This window comes from Sus scrofa, chromosome 12, assembly GCF_054392235.1.
Source record: "Sus scrofa isolate SSC_HxYL_T2T_F1_AM1 chromosome 12, Sscrofa_HxYL_maternal_Yorkshire_Landrace_v2.0, whole genome shotgun sequence".
In the NCBI taxonomy this organism is placed as follows: Eukaryota; Metazoa; Chordata; class Mammalia; order Artiodactyla; family Suidae; genus Sus; species Sus scrofa.
The window spans coordinates 46,688,098-46,711,639 of NC_139394.1; the positions used below are offsets into that span (position 1 = coordinate 46,688,098).

General features: G+C 45.9%; 1 protein-coding gene and 1 long non-coding RNA gene across 12 annotated transcripts in view; one reads left to right on the forward strand and one right to left on the reverse strand.

Moving 5' to 3' along the window:
* MYO1D (myosin ID) overlaps window positions 1–23,542 on the forward strand; it is a 368,579-nt gene that overhangs the window by 214,572 nt on the left and 130,465 nt on the right. The gene's annotated exons all lie outside the window — the stretch shown is intronic.
* On the reverse strand, window positions 7,459–15,014 carry LOC146398256 (uncharacterized). Of its 2 annotated transcripts, none has more exons than XR_014821433.1 (2): window positions 14,762–15,014; window positions 7,459–10,816 (listed from the first exon to the last, which is right to left on the reverse strand). It is a non-coding gene; the product is annotated as an uncharacterized LOC146398256 (long non-coding RNA). The 2 variants fall into 2 exon arrangements; XR_014821434.1 differs by having other exon boundaries at window positions 13,080–15,014.

The following is a 23,542-nucleotide window of genomic DNA, read 5'->3' on the forward strand; positions in this document are numbered from 1 at the left end:
CACTGCAGGCTTAGTACCTGATTGGGATTTGTCTCTGTTGAGCCATCCCCGACCCCACAAACACACACACACATCCCTTTTGGTCGAGAGGCGAATGGGTGGCAGCTAAGAGAAAAATGATGTTCAAAGACACTCTTGATCACATGTAGCCTTCTTAGCAAAGACCTCTAAAGATATATTATCGGGAGCTTCCGTCGTGGCGCAGTGGTTAACGAATCCGACTAGGAACCATGAGGTTTCGGGTTCGGTCCCTGACCTTGCTCAGTGGGTTAACGATCCGGCGTTGCCGTGAGCTGTGGTGTAGGTTGCAGACGCGGCTCGGATCCCGCGTTGCTGTGGCTCTGGTGTAGGCCAGTGGCTATGGCTCCGATTCAACCCCTAGCCTGGGAACCTCCATATGCCATGGGAGCGGCCCAAGAAATAGCAACAACAACAACAAAAAGACAAAAAGACAAAAAAAATATATATATATTATCGATCCCAGCTGAAGCCTAAGAAACCTACAGTCTCAAAGCAGGAGGTGGAGGAAGATAATGGAGAAAGTCAGATGCTGTCAAAGTGTATCGCGTTTCTTCTCCTTACTTTCTATTAAAGGGAGACCTGTCTGGCACATGACACGAATTCACTAAGTGGTTAAACAGGTCTCTGGGCAGACGTTCTCATTGCAAACTGCCTTCCCGTCTCGGGTTGGCCAGTGTATATTTACAGTCACTGTTGCTGCTCAGCGTCATCGTCAGTGTCGGCGATCCCGGTGTGTTAGATACAAACTCACCACCTTCTCAGTCGTGGCCAAGGTGAAACAGTGTCAGTAGGATGGATACGCAGTCACAGAGGCTCCGGTGTGCTGCCTGTATCCCCTGCAGTCCCTACCACTTCTGTGCACAGCCTCACTTCCAACAGACGCACCTCTGTCAGAAGTCTCCCCCGCCCCAAGCTGCCAGAGCCCTCTGTGCGCACACAGAGAGCTGGAAATGCGCCCCCCCCCAAAAAAAAAATGACTGGTGGGTGTAGGGGTATAATTACTCCAACTCCACCACTCATGGGCCACGGTGATTCTGAGATGTGTTTCACACCGTTTGCTGGAGCTTTGCTGTAGGAATGAGCTGCAGCTGCCCACCCTCACCCCACTGGCTGCCTTCCCTTCCCTGGTCACCTCCCCACTCCCTTGCCAGGGGCCCCACCCGTCCTGAGAGTCAGTTCTGATGCTCATCAGCCTTCATCCCCAGACCAGCGCGCTGGGAGGGAAACTAACCTCTTAGGAGGAGCAGATTGAATGGGGCAGGGGCTTCGGGCTGCACCTGTGAAAATGTGCCGTCTGAAGCAAAGACAGCCACATATTACATCTGAATAGTGAGATTTGTTATTGTATTTGTTATTTTATTCTTTATTCTTTTTTTGGTAGGAAATGCTTTGAAATGAAAAACAGAGTTTAAGACAAGGAGCCTTTAAACGTGATGATGCTAATAGCAGGGATAAAGAAGCCGGGAGGGGATGAAGGAGAAAGATGGCAATTTTAGTCAAGTTGAGTTTCAGGTATTGGTGAAACTTAGAAGGATGCATCCCATAGATGACTGGAAGTAATACTGCACAGGGAAGGAGAATTCAGCAGTTAAGATAAAAATTTGAAAGCAGCTGCATGTATAACGAGAGGCTAGAATGATGAGTCTAGAGGGAGAAGGGGCAAGTGATTCGAGAGCATCCGTGCTTCGGGAGTGGGGAAAAGAGAAAGGAAATCTCTTTTCTTGCTGGCCCTCTGTCTTCCCCTCTCGCTTTTAATACACCGAGTGAGCTCTGATTTCCATGCAGCTCCATCAGGTTATGAATTATTCCAGGAAGGAGAAGACCTCCGGGAACACTGTGTTTCAGAACCCGCTTGGAAGGTTTTCAGAAACAAGAGTCATCAATGGAAACATGTCCTTACGGGTCCCACACTTACCTCCTCTCCTGCTCTGCTCCTCGTCTCTCCTTCCGCATGGGTGCTATTCCTGTGTGAGTTGGGCTTTTCTGGCTCCAGGGAACCGATTGGGCTGATCAAGAAGGAGGAAAATTCCCTCTAGCCCTCTTGAGTTCTTGTGGCCGGACCAGTGGAATCGACAAGAGACAGGTTAATGGGAGAAACCCCAATTTAATTTTGTGGGCTGGAGAGGTGGTAAGATGATGCTCAGAGAGTGACCCAAAGTCAGTCCCTTTTATGTCTTTTTGTGTAAAGAAACAATACAGGAGTTCCCGTTGTGGCGCAGTGGTTAACGAATCCGACTAGGAACCATGAGGTTGCGGGTTCGGTCCCTGTCCTTGCTCAGTGGGTTAAGGATCCGGCGTTGCCGTGAGCTGTGGTGTAGGTTGCAGATGCGGCTCGGATCCCGCATTGCTGTGGCTCTGGCGTTGGCCGGCGGCTACAGCTCCGATTCAACCCCTAGCCTGGGAGCCTCCATATGCCGCGGGAGCGGCCCAAGAAATAGCAAAAAGACAAGAAAAAAAAAAAAGAAGAAGAAGAAACAATACAGTTGTGAGGATTTGACAGGGCAAAGAAAGTCAGGTTTGATTAATTACAAGGGATGTATGCCAAGTTTGGGCTTGGATAGTAAAGAAGTATATTTATACAGCCCAGAATTCCCCATTTCTGGTGATAATGCTATCTTTCTACTTCCTGGTCCAGGGAGAGCATCTTTCACGTGGGGGATTTATTTCCTGGTTTTAGAGAAAGAGGAAGGTCAAAGCATCCTTCTTGCATCAGCTATTTCTTTTTTGTCTTTTGTCCTTTGGGGGCCACACTCACAGCATAATGGAGGTTTCCGGGCTGGGGTTGAATCAGAGCTGTAGCCAATGGCCATACCACAGCCACAGCAATGCCAGTCTGAGCCATATCTGTGACCGACACCGCAGCTCAGAGCAACCCTGGATCCTTAACCCACTGAGCGAGGCCAAGGATCGAACCTGCATCCTCATGGATGCTAGTCAGATTCGTTTCCGCCGAGCCACAACAGGAGCTCCGCACTGGCTCTTTCTTAAGTAACAGTAATTCAAAATAACCGATATGCCATTGAGGGATGTTGGGAGCCTTCCTTGGGCCCCACGATGATCATATACTATCTCAAGTAGTATTTTGGTTTTTAATAAGGATACATATGGTAGTCAGGGAAAGGAATCTCATAGAAACCCAGGAAACTCCTCAGGTTTTAAGGCAGCTCTGAAGGACCGTGTTGTCCTTTGGCCCCTCAGCAACATGGCACTTAGCTGGTCCACGTTTCCGCCCTTCCCTCAGCCTCTGCTCCTCTTTATGTGTCGTCTTACTAACAATCGCCTTTCTTGCCCGTGGGCCCAGGCCGGTGCTGGGCTTAGATCTGAATCAGCCATCCTGACACACCATCAGAGTTTCATCCTGAAGTAGCATATTGAACAGAGTATCTCTGATGAGGCTTCACCATAGCAACCAGTTCTGCATGATCCAAATTGGTACTTCAGCTCCTTGTCAAGCACTTGCAAATCTACGCACAGTCTTCCCCGACTTGTTCCTAGCTCAGCGCAGATAATGACTGCAGTTCGTGTGGGGTACACATGACCTCTTCCTTCCACAGTTTTTGACTGTCCTCCTTGGGCCCAAGTCTCACTTGGACCTTGGTCACAGATAGTGCTGACCGTTGAGGTGGGTCCTTAGGTTTTCCTAGTGGGAAAGAGTCAGTGAGAGAACAGGCTACATTCCTTGGGCATCCTTGGTATCCTTGGGCATCCTTGGGTCCTCAGATGTTTCCCACCCACCCCTATTCCGTTTGCCACAACCCCAGTCTTGGTCAAGCAGGACCTGAATTGCACCCATGGATGACCACCAGAGGTAAGAATTCAGCTGATGCAGCAGTTTGGCCGTGCATCCAGCCCGTTTTTGAACCTGGCTCTCACCAGTGGCCTCAGCAGAAATGTGTTCCTTCTGTTTCCTCACTCCTTCCCGCCAGGCGGTATCTGTTGCCAATATTTGTTGCCTTCCTAACACACCATGAAAAGTCCTCATCCAGTTCCTTATCTCTCTCTTCTAATTCATTGAACTTCTATAAAGCAGCAGCACCCTAGTGCCCCAAGCACTTAACTTTAATGGGCACATCCGCCAGCTCCCAGGGGGTCCCGTATGGGGGGTTAAGTGCCTGCTTCATCCCTCCAAACTGAGGCCACTGGCTTTGCACTCCAGGATAGAGGTCCTCCTTTGTTCCTCCCTGTGGCGATGCTGCACCCATCGGCACAGCCCCTCTAAGAGCTGTTTCTTGCAGCATCCTGGTGCTCTTTCTGCTAGAGCTTGAGTTTCAGTGAGCAGAGACTTAAGGACCTTCAAGGAATGGAGGTTTCTTGGTCTTTTTAGGGTCGCACCCGAAACTTATGGAGGTTGCCCGGCTAGGGGTCAAATCAGAGCTGTAGCTGCCAGCACAGCAACGCCAGATCTAAGCTGCATCTGTGACCTGCACCACAGTTCACGGCAACGCCAGATCCTTCACCTACTGACAGAGGCCAGGGATCGAACCTGCGTCCTCATGGATGCTAGTCGGATTTGTTTCCACTAAGCCACCATGGAAACTCCAAAGAGGACGTATTTTTAAATTATACCTGAGTTAGAATAATAGTCTAAGAATCCCCTTCATTTGGGATTTTAGGCAGTTGTAGACCAGGCTGACTGGTTATACCTTTAATAACTAAACCATTCATTCAAGAAAGAACTACTCAGGGCTCATGACGTACCAGGCTGGTGGGTATTGGGCACAGAAGTGTCAAAACATTGAAAATCTCTGCCGTAGTGCAACTTACATTTCAATGGGGGGAAATACAGACTATACATCTGTGTATTTCTGTGTGTACATATATATACACACAAGCGGAGGATAAAGAGTGTGTTGTTGGAGTTCTCATTGTAGCACAGTGGTTACCGAATCCGACTAGGAACCATGAGGTTGTGGGTTCGATCCCTGGCCTTGCTCAGTGGGTTAAGGATCCGGCGTTGCCATGAGCTGTGCTGTAGATCGCAGGCGTGGCTCGGATCCCATGTTGCTGTGGCTCTGGCATAGGCTGGTGGCTACAGCTCCGATTTGACCCCTAGCCTGGGAACCTCCATATGCTGCAGAAGCGGCCCAAGAAATGCCAAAAAAGACCAAAAAAAAAAAAGAGTGTGTTGTAATTTTAAATAGAGTGATCACGCCTTGCTAAGAAATTGACAGTGAAGCAAAGACTTGAAAGAGGTAAGGAATGAGCTGCGTGTTTACTGGGTGGAAAAATATCTTGGGCAGAAGGCATAGCAAAGAGAGATTTGAGCAGGGCGGAAGGCGCCTTCTAGGAGCCAGAGATATGAGCTAGCTTGATCTCGTGGCGGTTACACGTGTGCACACGTGTGTTAGAACCTGTCAGGCGATTTATTGGCAATTTGTGCACTTTACCACATGCATGTTGTATGCCAGCAAAAGGGGGAAGCAGAGGAGAGGAAAAAGAGGAAGAAGCAAGCAAGCTGGCTGCGAAGGGGACAAAAGACGGAAGGAAAGTGAAGGAAATGAGGCCAAGAGTTCGTGGAGCCTGGGGGAGGTTTTGACATACTTCGGAGACAGCAGTACATGAGCCATTATCCCACAGCCCGTGAAGCATGTTAGCATCATGTTGGCTTCACGTCTGCCTCCAAAGAGCATGGCACCCCATGTCCCCGTGCTCCGGGGAGCAGCCCTAGGCTTTCCTCAGACGGGAAAGGAAGCCGCTGACCGAGCGGCAGTGGGCACCTTGTTTAAGGGAAGCCGGTCTGTTGGCCACCAGGACACACGAGCCTGGAGTGAAGAGCCCTCAAGTGTACGTGTGGTACACACCCTGCTGTGGCTGTGGTCCTTTCACTGGCTAGACAGGCTGCTCCTCATTTTTTCCCAAGGTCAAGGGAACTATTTTACTGATTTTGTTGATTGTCTGTCCCCCTTTCATTGACCTCTTTTATTTTTTTTTTCTTCTCGATTTTCTAGGTTTGCTCTGTTGTTCTTTGTCTTGCTTTCTGTTTTTGTTTTGTTTTGTTTTTTTTGAATTGGGGAATTAACTGCTTTAGTTTTTGAATTTAGTCTTAAAAATGCATGGAAGATGATAAATCTGTGTTTGAGAATGCTTGGGCTAAACGTTACATGTGTACGGTATGGTACTAGCCTTGTTCAATTCTAATTATTTTGTCTTTTCCATCATGATTCTTCTTTAAGCCATGACTTGTTTAGAAGAGTCTTTTCAGATTATCATGTATATATGATAATTTACAGAGAGAGTGTGTATGTGTGTGTGTGTTTTACAGAGCAGGGAAAGTCCACAGAATGACTTGAAGTTCATCTATTGCTTGTGAGACAGTCTTTGTTTCAGATATTTTTTTATTTCATATACAACCACATGAAGCTGTTATCCTGCAGTCAACACTCTACTGCACTCGCATCATCCCTCAGTTATTTTTAAACATAAGAATTCATCAAATCATTATCTGTTGTATTGTTCTGACTGGGTTCTGTTAACTTGTAAGAAAAGTTCTTTGCAGAATTAAAAACCAAAGAGCACTAAAATTCAAAAAGGAGGAAAACCAACTCTTAAGGTAATTTTTCATTTCATGATTTAGAATCTCCTACCTCTTCTCTTCCACTGCCCCATTTTCCATTCTCACCATCATTCTAACAGGTCAAAGCAATGTTATTAGTACCTTATGTGAATAAACAAAATAGTCCTGGAGTTCCTGTGGTGACTCAGCAGAAATGAATCTGGCTAGTAACCAAGAGGACGCAGGTTCTATCCCTAGCCTTGCTGAGTGGGTTAAGGATCCGACATTGCCACGAGCTGTGGTATAGGTCACAGATGGGGCTCACATCCCACGTTACTGTGGCTGTGGGGCTTCAGCCCCAATTCGACCCCTAGCCTGGGAACCTCCATATGCCACAGGTGTGGCTCTAAAAAGACAAAAAAAAAAAGAAAAGAAAAGAAAAGAAAAAAAGGGAGGGAGAGAGAGAACAAAATAGTCCTAGGACTACTTTGAGTGTCTGAACCAGAACTTAATATATCTTTGCTAGGAGTTCCCATTGGTTGTACAGTGGGTTATAAACTTGACTGGTATCCATAAGGTTGCAGGTTTGATCCCTGGCCTCGCTCAGTGGGTTAAGGATCAGCCATTGCCATGAACTGCAGCATAGGTCTCAGTCATGGCTCGAATCCCGCGTTGCTGCGGCTGTGATGTAGGCTGGCAGCTGCAGCTCCAATTCGACCCCTAGCCTGGGAACTTCCATATGGCATGGGTGCAGCCCTAAAAAGAAAAACAAAATTGCTGTTATAGTCATTTGTTGGTGATACTATCCTTCTGAAGAGTGATTTTCAAATGTTTTCAGGCTTGGTGTAATTTAAGCAAAACTAGGGTCACTGGATTGGCAGACCCCTGGAATATTTTTTTGATGTGTAGCACACCTTCTCCCACTGTTTCCATCTGGGCAAATATTTTCACTTTTTTTATTGAAACATGCCCTACATGCAGAAAAATGTATAATCTTAAGGGTGTACCTTGATGAATTATCACAAAGTGAATTCAGCTATGTAACCATCCCCCAAAATCAAGATATAGGCTGTTAATAGGACTCCCAGAAGCCCTCTAGTGTTCCCTCCCAGTCACTACCCCTTCCTTCCTTTTTTTCTTTTTTTTTTAATTACAGTATGATTGATTTACATTTCTTCAATTTCCCTTATACAGCAGAGTGACGCAATCACACACAATTCCCTGTGCTGTACAGTAGGACCTCATTGCTTATCCATTGCAAATGCTAGTTTGTATCCACCTACCGAGAACTCCCCGTCCATCCCACTCCCTCCCCCTCCCCCCAGGCAACCGCACGTCTGTTCTCCACGTCTGCGATCTGTTTCTGTTTTGCAGATAGGATCATCTGTGCCATATTTTAGATTCCACATATACGTGATATCTTATGGCATTTGTCTCTCTTTCTGACTTCACTTAGTATGAAAAGCTCTAGGTCCAGCCGTGTTGCTGCAAATGACATTATTTTGTTCTTTTTTATTGCTGAGTCGTACTCCATTGTATATATGTACCACATCTTAATCCATTCATCTGTCAATGGACATTTAGGTTGTTTCCATGTCTTGCCTATTGTGAATAGCGGTGAACATAGGGGTGCATGCATCTTCCTTCCTTTTCAAAGGCATAATTTTGCTCATTTTGAACTTAATATAAATGAAATCAAACACTACCCGTTCCTTTTTGTTTCTTTCAACCTTGTGTTTGTGAGAACATTCATATTATTCCACATAATGCCAGTTTGCTCATTTTCATTGCTGTGTAGTATTTCCTTGTAAAAATATACCACAATTTGTCTATCCATTTTCACGTTGATGGATATTTGAGATTTTTTTTAAATCATTCTTGTGCATGTCTTGTGTTTATATGCATACATTTTTATTGGACAAATACCGAGGAGGGAAATGACTGTTCTGTGTTAGCAGATAATTCCAGACTACTTTTTCCAAAGTAGTCATACTGGTTTACACTCCCACCAACAACCCACGAAAGTTCCAGATGCTCCATTTCCCCTTTCAGCACTGGGTACTGACAGTCTTTTGAAGATTTTAGCTAATCTGGTAGGTATGTGGTAGTTATACACGAAAGGGTGGTTCTAGCTTAACTGAGATATCATAGGCATATAACATTGTGTAAGTTTCAGTTGTACAATGTGTTGATTCATCTATTGCAACATGACTGCCATCGTAGCATTAGATGACACCTGCATCACATCCCATAATTACCATTTCTTTTTTTTTTTTCCTTCCTTTTTGGGGCCACACCCATGGCATATGGAAGTTCCACACCAGGGGTCGAATCAGAGCTACAGCTGCTGGCCTGTGCCACAGCCATGGCCACACAGGATCCAAGCCACGTCTGTGACCTGCACCACAGCTCACGGCAGTGCTGGATCCCCAACCCACTGAGCGAGCCCAGGGATCAAACCCTCATCCTCTTGGATACCAGTCAGATTCTTTTCTGCTGCGCCACAGTGGGAACGTCTACCATTTCTTTTTTGTACTGAGAATGTTTAAGATCACATTCAAATATATAATACAGTATTAGGGGAGTTCCCGTCGTGGTGCAGTGGAAACAGATCTGACTAGGAACCATGAGGTTGCAGGTTCCACCCCTGGCCTTGCTCAGTGGGTTAAGGGTCTGGTGTTGCCGTGAGCTGTGGTGTAGGTCGCAGACATGGCTCAGATCTGGTGTTGCTGTGGCTCTTGAGTAGGCCATTGGCAACAGCTCCGATTAGACCCCTAACCTGGGAACCTCCATAAGCCATGGGTGCAGCCCTAAAAAGACAAAAGACAAAATGTATTGTGTGTGTGTGTGTGTGTGTGTGTGTGTGTATGATACAGGATTATTAGTTGTAATCACCATGCTGTGTGATAGATCCTGAGACCTTGATCCTCTTATATTTGGAAGTTTACACCCTTTGACTAGTATCCCCCCGTTTTCCCCATCCTCCCCCATGCCCCAGGAAGTCACCACTCTTCTCTCTATTTCTCTGACTTATCATTTTTCGATTCTACTGTAAGTGATTATCATACAGTATTTGTCTTTCTCTGTCTGACTTGTTTCAGATACCATGAAGCCCTCAAGATTCATGCACATTGTTGTAAATGGAAGGACTTCCTTCTTTCTCGTGGCTGAATGCATCGTGAATGTATGCCACGTCTTTATCCATTCATTCGTTGACGGATACACATTATGGGCTTTATTTCTATTTCCCTTATTGCTACTCAGATCAAGCCCCTTTCTGTGTGTTGATGGGTCATTTGGATATCTTTAGTGAGGTGCCCGTTCAGGTCGCGCGCATCATTTTTCTATTGGACTATCTCTTAAAAATTGATTTCTAGGTCTTTTCATATTCTGTATCTGTATCCATTGGTAGTTACGTGTTGCACATATTTTCTCCACCTCTGTGCTTGATGTTTTCATTCTTTTAATGCTGTCTGTGAAAACATTTTTCATGTTCATGTAGTTCAGATTATCGGTTTTTTCCTTTACGGCTGATGCTTTTTTATTTTTGTTCAAGTCATTCCCTACCCCAAGGTCATGAAGATATTTCCCTCTGTTCCATTCTGTGAGCTTGTATGCTGTGCCTTTCAAATCAACATCCTACAATCCACCTAGAATTGATTTTTGTGTGTGTGCGAGGCAACAGCCCAGGGCTTATTTATTTCCCATATGGATAAACAGTTGACTGGGCACCACTTATTGAATAGACCATCTTTTTCCCATGCTCTTCAGTGCCGCTTTCATCATAAATCAGGTGCGTCCATATGTCTGTGTCTAGTTTCTCTACTCCAGTCTATTGGACTATTGTCTATCTTGGTGCCAAAGACAGTTTTAATTACTGTTGGGCAAAGATTTTATGAACTCTAAAGTTATAGGAGCTCCCGGGTGGCCTAGCAGTTAAGGATCTTACGTTGTCACTGCTGTGGCATGGGTTCTATCCCTGGTCCAGGAACTTCCACATGACATGAGTGTGGCCAAAAATAAAATTATAGTACGTTTCTAAGTCCCCTGCCTATCAGTTCGCTCCCCCCGCCCCATATAATGGTCTCATTAGCTGCATCCATATGAAGGAAAAGAGAGCTGAGGACGGTGGCAAAGCAAATTCTAGCCAAAGGGACAGCTTGTTGTTTAACCATCTTCTTTGTCCAAAAGCCAAATTCCTGGAGTCCCCTTATGGCGTAGCGGGTTAAGGATCCAGTGTTGTCATTACAGCAGCTCGGGTCACTGCTGCATATGGGTCCCAGGAACTTTTCCATGTTGCAGCTGCAGCCAAAAAAAATAAAGTCACATTCCTTCAGGCGTCAGTCAGGTTCAGAAATGGTTGAAGTTCACAGCCACCCTGGGGCAGCCACCACTCGACTCTAATTTGTTGTGGCCATGCCAGAGTCCGGTACACCAGCCTCTGGATTCACGTAAAAAAGCTGAATTCTGTATTCTATGTACAATCTCCCGATTGTTAAATGCCACGTAAGCCAAACAGAACACATCTGTAAGCCCCGTTCCATCCACAGGTTACCAGTTTGCTGTTCCTATTTAAAAAGGTCTCTAGGAGTTCTTGTTGTGGCTCTGTTGGTTAAGAACTCGACATAGTGTCCTTGAGGATGCAGGTTCCATCCTTGGTCTCATTCAGTGGATTAAGAATCTGGCATTGCCACCAGCCTTGGCATAGGTTGCAGGTATGGCTCAGATCCAGCATTGCTGTGGCTGTCAAGTAAGCCTGTGGGTGGAACATGGTTTACAGATGTGTTCTGTTTGGCTTACACGGCAGCTGCAGCTCCAGTTCGTCCCCTAGCCCAGGAACTTCTGTGTGCTGCAGGTGCAGCTATAAAAAGAAAAGAAGGAGTTCCCGTCGTGGCGCAGTGGTTAACAAATCTGACTAGGAACCATGAGGTTGCGGGTTCGGTCCCTGCCCTTGCTCAGTGGGTTAAGGATCCGGCGTTGCCGTGAGCTGTGGTGTAGGTTGCAGATGTGGCTCGGATCCCGCATTGCTGTGGCTCTGGTGTAGGCCGGTGGCTACAGCTCCGATTCAATCCCTAGCCTGGGAACCTCCATATGCCGCAGGAGTGGCTCAAGAAATAGCAAAAAGACAAAAAAAAAGAAAAAAGAAAAGAAAAGGTCTTTACTTGTTTGTCATTCTCCATGAGCTATAACCATACTCCTTGGTCCCCTTTCCTGCCAAACTTTGAAAATTCTAAAATTTGGGGTGGTCTTTGATTTTTTTAATCTTATTTTTTATTAGGGTATAGTTGATATACAGGGTGGTGCCAATGTTTTGCTATGAAGATGGTTTTATTCTAGATTTTATGTAGTAGAAACAGATGCTACCCATTTCTCACTTATAAAAATCTGTAAGGGGCTGTGAGCTTTAGAAGAATATATCTTCCACTTCACTTGGCCAGGAAGGAAAGGAAGGAAGGAAATCCTTGATCCAGGCGTCTTTCCTACCTTGAGAACTTTCTACCCCTGCAGAGTTCACTGCTAATTCTGTTCTTCTGACTTTTCATGAAGAAAGTTTTCAAATACATAGAGAAGCTGAAAAAATAGGGGGAGCACCCACAGGCCCTCCATCTACATTCAGTAAGTGTTTCCTTCTTGCCATATTTTCTCTCTCTTACGACCCTTCACCTCTAAAAGGCTCCTGTGTGCACCCTCCTGCGAACAGGGACGCCTTTCTTCATAACTGCAGTACCGTCTTCATAGCCAAGAGAATTAGTAATACTTCCAGGATATTTGACATAATACATAATCATTATCCACTATGTGTTAGGCAACTCATACGCATCTCCTCGGTTGTTCAAAGAATGTCTTTTGTACCTGTTTAAAAGTCCTGTCTAGCTCAGCGGGTCGGGGATCTGGTGTTGCTGTGAGCTGTGGTGCAGTAGGCACACGTGGCTCAGATCCCGTGTTGCAGTGGCTCTGGTGTAGGCCGGCATCTGTACCCTGGGAATGTCCATATGCCATGGGTGCAGCCTTTAAAAAAAAAAAAAAAAAATCCTGTCTAGGCTTCTATTTTGGATTTGATAGTTACATCTCTTTCAGCCCCAAACTGTACCTCTGTATACCTACTCCCCCCCCCTTTTTTTTTCACGATAATGATTTTTCAAATAGGATTAGTGAGATAGACTTTCCTGTAATGGGCTGAATTGTGTTCCCCTCACATTCACTTGTTGAAGTTTCTAACCCCAGTACCTAGAATGTGACTATGTTTGGAGATGATGGGAGCTTTAAAGAGGTAATTAGGTTAAAATGAGAGCCTTAGGGTGGACCCTGATCCACTATGGCGAGTATGCTTATAATAAGAGGTGGTTGAGACACAGACAGGTGCAAAGGGCTGATCCCATGAAGACAGAAGACGACCATCTACGAGTCCAGGAGAGAGGCCTCAGGAGGACCTAACCCTGCCAGCATCTTGATGCTGACTTTGGGCGTCCAGGACTGTGAGAAAATAAATCTCTGTAGTTTAAGCATCCAGTCTGTGCTGCTTTATATGGCAGCCCGAGTAGGCTGATATGTTTAAAGTACTTACCAAAAAATTCGCCCATCGTAAGGTACATTTTAGTAAATGTATGCGGTTGTACAAACATCACAGAATTCCAGTTGGGGAATATTTCCATGACCCCCAAAAAGTTCTCTCTTGCTCGTTGGCAGTAAACCCCCTATTCCCAAATTCAACCCTAGACAATCACTGATCTGTGTCTATACTTTTACCTTTGCTAGAAATGTCATGTACATGGAATCGTAGATATTAGTTTGTGTCTGGTCCCATCAGCATAATGTTTCTGAGGTTCATCTACGTTCTACATGTCATTGGTTCCTTCCTGTCATTGCCGAGTAATATTCCATTGCACGCACCTACCTTGTATCATTTCCCCATTCACCAGGTGATGGACATTTGGCTGCTGTGTACATTCACATGCAAGTCTTTACTGGGCATACATTTTTCGGTTCTCTTGGGTGGCTATCTAAGAGTGGAATTATTCCATATGCCAGTTGCTTCACTTCGTAAAAAACTACCAACCTGTTCTCCAAAGTGGCTGCTCCATTTTAGGTTCCCTCCAGTATAGGAGAGTTTTGGTTTCTCCACGTCCTCACTGACACTTGGTGTGTATGATATTGAGTTGTTTTTTGTTGTTGTTTTTTGTTTGTTTGTTTGTTTGTTTTTTAAGTCCAGGACTGGTTTCCTCATGGTTCAGTCTCTGTGGTTAGTTGGTTTGTGTTCAGGAGATAAAGGCTGATCTTTACATAAGCCTGACCAATATACAATTCAAAGATAAACGTGACCCCTTTTTTTTCTCCTATAAGCAGAAATTATTCTATCAGTTTATCATGTAACAATGATTCCAGCCCCTTTTCACAGGAAAGATAAACATAGGAAACCAGGACAGGGTTTTGAGACTCTTCTCACCAATGGCATGGTCAAATCATTGTACATAGCGACCTGGGAAGGAGACATTCCAGTTACAGGTGACCCCTTTACGAGCCACCGAGTGACTTTATGTGTACAAATACTGCATCGTTAGGTCAAGATTTTAGCCAGTGACAGTCTGTGTTATTGTCAAATTGGTGTCGTCACCCTTGAGTCACTCTCTCCACAGTATTTATAAGCAGTAATATCAAATGAAAGCATTCATTCCCATACAGTTGTCAAGAAAGGTTAAGATGTGTCCGGGGCAGTGGGGTCAGAATCTGAATTTTTTGGCAAAGGCGGGAAAGTGGTCGGTGCAGCTTAATGCAGCAACGAAGGAAAGAAGTGGCCCACACAATTAGTCATCTGTAAAAATTCGTCAACATTTGCTCCCAACCTCTTTACCTCTGGGTCTCAGCCTAGAGATCTCTCTAAAGCGATGCGGGAATTGCACCCCGTGGCTGAGCACCTTGCTCGCATCAGGGCACCTCTGCCCTTTGGGTTCCTGCGGACACAGGCTCTCCCCAGCCGGCACTCCGGAAGTTGGTTGCCAAGATTGAGTTTAATTTGCGTAAACATAAAATCTGTTCACTGGTTTCCAGCGAGACCGCATAAACCGAACCGTTTAACCTGACCTCAGCTGGACCTCCTCGTACCCTTTTGTGGGTGCGTTGTGTCGGTTTTGCCCGACGGGTCGGTTTGAGAAATGTTTGCGTCTGCCCACAAACGCTATTTGATACGGTCCCTTTTTATCAGGACGGGCTTGACGGCCAAGGAAGTAGCCACTTAATGTACACACATACCTCCTTTCGTTCTGTGGAGAAGGCGAAGCAGGCAGGGGAGAGAGAAGAGACGATTATCAGAACTGATGTGGCTGTTTCGCAGAGGTAAATGGATGGTCATTATGCCAGGCTTCACGCTCTATTACTCTGTCTGACCTGACTCGCTCCAAAGATACTGTTTCATCCGAAAGATGGACTGTCCTTGTAATGGGTTACAGGGGTGAACCCGGCTAAAATCCATCGGCCGCCGGCCCTGCACCCCATCACCGTTTCTAAAGCTCCCTACCCTCGTGGCAGTGTCCCAGGAGAAGGTGTTTCCATGGTAATCTCAGTGGAAGCAGTCAGCTGACGTCTGGCACCGCCTGAGCTGGTGTGTGCCTGCCTTCTCCCCCTCACTCCCCCCCGCCTTGAGCCTTTAAACTGTATTTATTAGTCCTCTTTAATGGAAAATAGGTAACCCCTTAATGTCAGGCACGGAGCGGCACTCCGGTTTGTTTATTTATTTAGGTAATAAACCTACCTTCCTAATTAATTCTCAGCAGTCCCTGCAAGCTGTATGATTTTGAACATCTTGTGCAAGCGTCTGTATTTTTGCCTGTTGGAACCAAGAGAGTTGCTTAGCAATAGTGGGTATTTGGAAACCTCTGTTCTTAGAAAAAAAAGAAGGATGTCTGTATTAAAGAAGAATTTTAAAAGATACAGATGTTAGGGTTTTAGTTTAATTTTTCAAGAATCTTTTCTTGCTCTGAAGCTTTAGCAATGAAACAGTCCACTCTCTTTATAATTTCTTTTAGCCCTCAAGTATTTTATTAATTGGAACGAGTCACATGGTTTTAAAATACTTCTAAGAAGTGTGCCACCTAGCCATAGGCTCTCTTTTTTTTAATAAGAGGAGAAAATCAGCATTTCGCATCTACCCTATTGTTTTCCTGACGCATGTTTGGAAGTAAAGGCCTTTTGTTGTACCAGTTAGAGAGTGCCACTTACGCTAAACCATCCTCAGCAAACCGACTCATCATGTCAAAAGTCCGTGCTTTGGGGCAGGAGCTAGACTCCATTTCACTAGTACTGTCCTTGGAAATCCAGCTACACATGTAAAAGATGCGTCAGGGCTGGGTCTGAAAGCAACAATCATTAGAGCCAGTTTATGACTCCTTTGAAAAGCTATCTTGTTAAAGAAACACGAAGCCTTTCCAAAAACTAAAGTAGAAGAAAAATGTGTGCAATACCACCTCATTTACCCAGAGGTCAGGTTGCCAGCAACGAGATCCTTTTAAAACAAAGCCCTGGCTGGAGGCGTGCCCATAACAGATGTCACTAACCCCAGGCGGGAATAGGCTTCCTTGTCCACAACTGTCTTAGCAGAGCTCTCTTTTCTGCAGTCACCATTTTCGAACACCTACTGTGTGCTGTGCAATATCCCTGCCCGTGGAATGGTCCGTCACCCCGTCTGCCCACAGGCCTCTGGGAGAGGCAGAGAAGCCTGCCCAGCACTGGCCTGTGGCAGCCATGTAGGTACGGATTTCTGTACCTTTCTTTCCAGGGGAAACAGCTCCTCGGAAAGGAAGCAGCCAAGGAACCGGCTAATGTCCAGAGTCACAGAAGGGGATGGTGCCAGGCTTCTGTTTGACCCTGGGACCCTTAGAATCACAACCTTGGTCCCTTGCTGTTAGGATGAATAACACGTGTATAACTAAGATCCTGTTTTAAGAGGAAAGAAATAACACAAGTGGGAGGGTGGGAATAACATATACCCACTACTGGATAAAATAGTTGATGCACACGAACCAACCATATGGCGCAGGAAGATCTACTCAATGGTTTATAATAACCTATATGGGAAAGAGAATGGATATATTTATACGTATGACCAATTCACTTTGCTGTACCCCTGCAACTAATACAACATCGTAAATCAACTACACACCAATAAAATTAAATTTAAAAAAGAAATAACAGAAGAAGCATATGTCACATGCGTAGTGTCAGGCATTTATTAGGTGATTTTTTTTTTTTAATCTTTTTAAGGCTACCCCCGCAGCATATGGAGGGTTCCAAGCTAGGGGTCAAATGGGAGGTGGAGCTACCGGCCTACATCCCAGCCACAGCAACGCCAAATCCGAGCCATATCTGCAACCTGCACCAAAGCTCACGGCGATGCTGGATCTGCAACCCACTGAATGAGGCCAGGGATTGAACCTGCGTCCTCATGGATGCCGGTCAGATTCATTTCCGCAGAGTCAGGACGGGGAACTCCATTTAATAAGTGATTTGAATATACTGTGTTTCCATTTTCATAAGAACCCAGTGCAGGAAGTGAAGGCTCATTTTGTCAATGAATCACTTGAATTTCCAAGTGTAGTGCTCATGAAACTGGACTTTACCTCCTGCCCCACAGCACTGACTTTTGACATTATAGATCAGCTTGTGTAGCGCTGTTGACTATAAGCAGTGGATTCTCGCCCTTATAGCGGTTCCCAGAGAATGTTGGTCACTAGGGCAGGATTTCAGTACAGATCATCAGACACCAAAGCCCAAAAGTTCACGCTAGGCATCTTCTGGCTTAGTTGCCCATGATGCTCTCTCTTGCTCTCTCTCACCCATTCCCCTTGCTTATTTAGGTAAATCTTTCTTGCAATAGTAGTTGCTTCCTGAAATGCCTCATCTTCACCTTTCGAGGACAGTAACTTCTAGGCTTTGAGGATCCCACAGGAAACCACATCATCAAGACTAGGGCTTAGGAGTTCCCATCGTGGCTCAGTGGAAACGAATCTGACTAGCATCCACGAGGACACAGGTTCAATCCCTGGCCTCACTCATTGGGTTAAGGATCTGGCATTGCTATGTGGGGCAGGTTGCAGATGTGATGTAGGTTGCAGATAGGACTCAGATCCTGTGTTGCTGTGGCTGGGGCGTAGGCCAGCAGCTTTAGCTCCCATTTAGCCCCTAAGCCTGGGAACTTCCATATGCCCTAAAAAGACAAAACAAAACAAACAAACAAAAAAAAACACTAGAGCTTGTGAACCAGCCACGTTCTGTTGTGCACGAGGACACAAAAAGAAAATCTTTTGCTTCATTTCTTTTGGAGAGAAAAAAAAAATCAGCCCTTTGAAGAGAGCTGCCGCGTTGTGCTTCTGTTTATTTGCCCAGCTGTTTCTCTCTTAATTGCAGTCCTGTCTTTTGCAAGAAGAAACATGTTGGAAAAGGTACCAGAATCGCAGACAGGCCAGAAAAAAAACCATGGTAACCTGCTACTTGGGGGATTCGAATCTGATGTCCTTAGGGGTCCATGTCGCAAGCCCAAATCGAAAACATTAGCAGCTTCTACCTCAGGGGTTCTCAATCTGGGCTGAGGGAGGTTTTTTTTTGTTTTGTTTTTCATTTGTTTGTTTGTTTTTCTTTAGGGCCACACCGGCAGCATGTGGAAGTTCCCAGGGGTCAAGTTGGAGCCTCGGCCACCAGCCTACCCCACAGCCACAGCAATGCTGCATCTTTAACCCACTGAGCGAGGCCAGGGTGCGAACCTGCATCCTCATGGATGCTAGTCAGGCCCATCATCCACTGAGCCACAACAGGAACTCCCCTTTTTTTTTTTCTTTCTTTCTTTTTTTTTTAATTGAATCTCTCTGGGTAGGCATCAGCATATTTTAAAATTCCCTCATATGCAGCCAAGGAGGAGATCCACTGATCTCACGTGTCTGTTTCCCAAATTTCTTCACTTTTGTTTTTCTAGCCGTTTCTTGGACACAGCTGTTGAAAGCTGGACTTGCCCCCAAATTCAATTCTGCTATGAGATTTTTTTCGTGTGTGTGTGTGTGTGTGTGTGCACGCACACTTGCAGGCTCACAGGTGTACCTGAGAGAGTGATGGGGAGGGGGAGGGAGAGAAAGAGTACATGTGTTTTCCAGAAAGCCTCGTGATCCTCTGATCTGTATCAAAAATCACATCTTCTTTAAGGCATTGACCATGGTTTCACTTTTGCTGATGATCTGGAAGATCTTCCTTCGACAAGAGTAGGAAATGTTTGCTGACTTGCATCCCTTGTAATGGGCATCACCATACCTTGTCTCACTTGACTCTCTCCGCATCTCCACATCCCTGGGAGGAAGCCCACTCTGGTCCTGAACTCTTAGGTATTAAATACATGAGCTTGTTTCTTTGTCATTGGTTGAGGTCCGGAGCACACTTTCTTTACACTGCATTATGATAATGAAGTTCTAGCACACTAGAGGAATAATCTGATCTTTTGATATAATAGGGAAAAAAAGGTTTTGCTGTACTGGAATTATATCTAAATAAAGACATCTTTACACTGTGCCAAGGATGGAGGAACGTTCTAGCAGGTTGGTCAAGTGGACGCATTCAGGATCCTCCCTCCTGACTTTGCTAAATTATTTCTGTGGCTGCTGCAGGTGGAACATGCCTTGTGTTTCTTAGGAAACCACCTCCCCCGTCTGCCCTTTCTCCCTTGCTCCTCCATCCCTTACCATTTCACAAAGCTTGGTGAGTTGTAAAAATATCTCATGTTGCATTTAAAGTCCGTTAGTCTGTAAATCACATCCTGATGGGCTCTGGCAAACACAGGTATTCGGCCATGTGGAAGCATATGGGTTGTTGTTGAATTGATGCCCCATCTTAATAACAGCCACCACCCCCCATTAGAGTGTTGAAGCCTAAAATGAGATGCCAGTGAATAAGTCTGAAGCAATGCATGTAAAGTCCTGAGCATAGTTCTTATCATATAGTAACATGCTCAGTAATCATCAGCTCTTGATCACTTGTGCCTGTGGAAACCAGAGGGGTAGATGAAATCAGCCCTCCATATCCTTACTGCTTATTCTTTTCTCTTGCTTTTCCTTCTCCCTGGAGGGTTCCCCTCCCAGATCACTGCCTGGCTCCCTCACTGCATTCAGGTCTGTGCCCAGAATAAACTCCAAGAGGTTGTCTAGAATGATCCAGCCCATCCCTGTTCACACCTTTATACTCCTACTTTATTCTTCCTTGTCGGCCATGTCACAACTATCACATTACAAGTGGTTTATACTTTGGCTGCCCCATACTCCCCATTACAATATAGACCCCTGTGAGAGAAGGGTTGTGGATGCCTGGTACAACACAGTTGGTGCTCAATAAATGGTTGTTGGTGAATGAGTTGGAGGGTCAAGACTGATGACAGGGAAAGAGGTTCACAGGCTGCTGCTATAATCCTGTTAAGGACAGTTAAGAGGGGGTCAAGCGGGCTGGATCCAAGACCTGTTTAAGCAATAGAAGCAGCAGGATATGGCTATTGACAGGCGTCTAGATACATAGGTTTCTTTCTTGGACAGCCTGGGTAGATAGCAGTGCTGGTTACTCCCAAGATGGGGAATGTAGGGGGAAAGGCAGAGATATGGTAGCAGAGTGTGCAAACAAATTCAGAGTCCTAAATGGATTTCATTTGAGGAGCCTGAGGAATGAAAAATGGAGAGGCCCAGCAGACAGGTGACTATCCAGAGAACAATCCAGAATAGCGACATAGATTCAGGAGCTGTGAATGTGTGGCAGCTGAAACCACAAGGATAGATGAGAGCAGCCAGAGAGGGTGAGCAGATAAAGGGGAAATTATCAGAGAATAGGGTTTCGAAGGCTACAATGAAGGGTTTAGCTTTGATAAAGAGGAACGCATCGAACCATCAGTTTCCTGAGCAAACAGAACCCTTTGGCCTCATCTATACCTTTTACTTATTGCCCTCCACACATTCAATAAATTGTGTCATCTGACGCTGTCTACTATGGTGCTATAGCACTATGCTGGGTACTAGAAATAAAGAGGAAAAAGACAGAGCCTCTGCTTATTGTTTAGTGGGGGTGAGGCAAATGTACACAGAAATCATTGCAGAACAGCTTCCTGCATGCTAAAACAAGGAGAGGCGGGGATTGCTGAGAGCTCAGAAGAGGGGTGGACGTGGTTTCTCACACAAGGTAGAGTTTCAGGGGTTCGTAAGTATATGCAAACCCTTGGGTGTTTTTCAGCACAGGGAACTTGTGGCTTTTTCTCACATTCTTAAAGGGATGTATGAATGACTCCTTGTGGCATCATTAGAGGCATGATGAGGAGTTCCCATTGTGGCTTGGTGGATTAAGGACCTGACATAGTCTCCGCAAGTGGGAGAGGATCTGGCATTGCCACAAGCTGCGGCATAGGTCACAGAGGCAGCTCAGATCTGGTGTTGCTATGGCTGTGGCATAGGCGGGCAGCTGCAGCTTCAATTCGAGCGCTAGTCTGGGAACTTCCATATGCCGCAGGTGTGGCCATAAAAAGAAAAGAGAAAAAGAAATAATAAAAGGCATGATGAGGTTTGTTTTTCAGGAAGCTCATTCTGACAGTGTTACAAACTAGGCAAGGGCTGGTAAAATAAATACTATTTCAGTAAATTCTCTCTGGGGCTTGGGGCATGGTGCCACTGGTGATACTTAATTGAAGTAGGGCCCTGAGAAGGACACTTGGAAGGCAAAGTACTGAGTTCATTTGGGCCAAGTCAGCTGTGTGAGCCCCACGGTCCCTCCAGGGGGCCCCTGCCTGAGCTCTCCCCAGACAGACAGAAGTCCCATCCAGAGAATGGTCTGAGCTTGACACTCACATTTGAGAATTATCAGTATTTTAAAGAGAGGGAGATTTGCAGCCCCTTCTCCCCACTAGGCGCATGTTGTCCGCTCAGGCGATGGATGCCTCCTGGCTCCCCAGCTGCATCGTAAGCTCCCTAAGGAAAAAGCTGCATTTTCTAATTCATTTGCCTGCATCATCTGGAAGACTGAGCTGGAACTTCCAGTTCTGGGCAAGATAGAATAGATGCATTTCCCCCTCACTAAATACACCTTCAAACCCTGGATATTATATTAGAAAACAAATGTTAAGACTGAAAGGGGAGTTCCCATTGTGGTTCATTGGTAACAAACCTGACTAGTATCCATGCAGATGCAGGTTCGTTCCCCAACCCTGGCCTTGCTCAGTGGGTTAAGGATCTGGCGTTGGCATGAACTGTGGTGTGGGTCGCAGACACGACTTGGATCTTGGGTGGCTGTGGCTGTGATGTAGGCCAGCAGCTACAGCTCTGGTTCATCCCCTAGGCTGGGAACTTCCATATGGCACAGGTGCGGCCCTGAAAAGCAAAAGAAAAAAAAAGAAGACAGAAAGAGAGTTCCCTGGTGGCACAGCAGGTTAAGAACCTGGCATTGTCACTGCTGTGGCTCTGGATTCCACTCTGGGCCCTGGAAATTCTGCAGGCTGCAAGTGTGTCCAAAAAGGGAAGGGGGGGGGGGGTGGGGGGATAAGACTGAAAAAAAAAAAAAAAAAGGTGGACTAGCCAGGAACCTAAAAACTTGAGAAGCAACATGGCAGTGAGCTTCTTGGGATTTCTTTATGCCTCTATACACCCCGGAGGGCACGCTGGAGAAGCCCCCTGCTCAGAAATGCCCACGGGCCCAGACAAGAAAAGTTTGCCCTCTCTTGCCAATGGACTAGGAAATGGGCAGCCTAATAAAACAGCAACCTTTTTTTTGCTGCTTCTTTTTTTATTTTTCTTTTTACAGCCACACCTGCAGCACATGAAGTTCCCAGGCTAGGGGTTGAATCAGAGCTGCAGCTGCGGTCTACACCACAGCCACAGCAACATCAGATCGAAGCCACGTATGTGACCTATACCACAACTCATGGCATCACCGGATCCTTAACCCACTGAGCAAGGCAGGGATTGAACCTGCGTCCTCACAGAGACAGTGTCAGGTCCTCAACCTTCTGAACCACAGTAGGAATTCCCAAAACAGAAATGTTTTCAACAATAAAGATTCTTCAGAAAAACACTGGAGAAGGTTGCAAGCTACCCCTCAGTGGGGGGCGGGAGGGGTACCTCTTCACTGCCAGGCGAGGTTAGAGGTCCGGCTTTCCATGAGACTTTGCTGATGAAGTCACAGTTAAGGGGGACAGGGGAGCATCAGAGAGATGCAAAGGGGAGCCTGGACTTCCATCCCACCCAGGGGAAGAGTGCGCCCCTTCCCCTCTCCAGGGAGGCCGGGTGAGGAGCTGGCTCTCCAGTGGCTCCTGGTGGTTCTGAAGTGCCTTTCAATCCTCGCCAGCAGGGTGGTACTGAGGGGGCCACGTGGGGCCTGAACTCTCGCCCCCGCCCAGCAGTAAGGCCTTGGTGCCCCTTTCCCTCCTGGTCCGTTATTAGCGGAAGCCTGCTCACGTTGAGGGTTTAACTTAAATCCAGAGTCTGATGACATAATACCCAGAATGACCAGGATGTCATCAATAATCACTCATCTTCCCTAAAATCGAGCGATGCTGGTTCACAAGGATTCACCTTGTTGACACACGTAGGCTAAGGAAAGTAAACATAAAATTTTGAGTGAATAATCTCTGCATTGAGAAGATCGTTGATTTGTAAGGTTTAAAAAAATTGCATTAAAAGACAAATATGGGAGGCCCTGTTGTGGCTCGGTGAGTTAAGAGCCTGACCTAGTGTCGTGAGGATGTGGGTTCCATCCCTGGCCTTGCTCAGTGGATTAAGGATCCAGCATTGTCATGAGCTGTGGGGTAGGCTGGCAACTGCAGCTACTCTTTGACCCCCAGCCTGGGAACCTCCATATGCCACAGGTGTGACCCTAAAAAGAAAAATAAAAAAAAAAAACCAATATGGAAAGTAACTTAAGTTGGTATTTTAAGAGAGAGAGAAGATAACTTCAAAATGGATCGTATACAACTTGATTCAATTAGTAAAACAATTAGCTTTGTAAAATAATGATTCGATGGTCTAAGATGCAGTT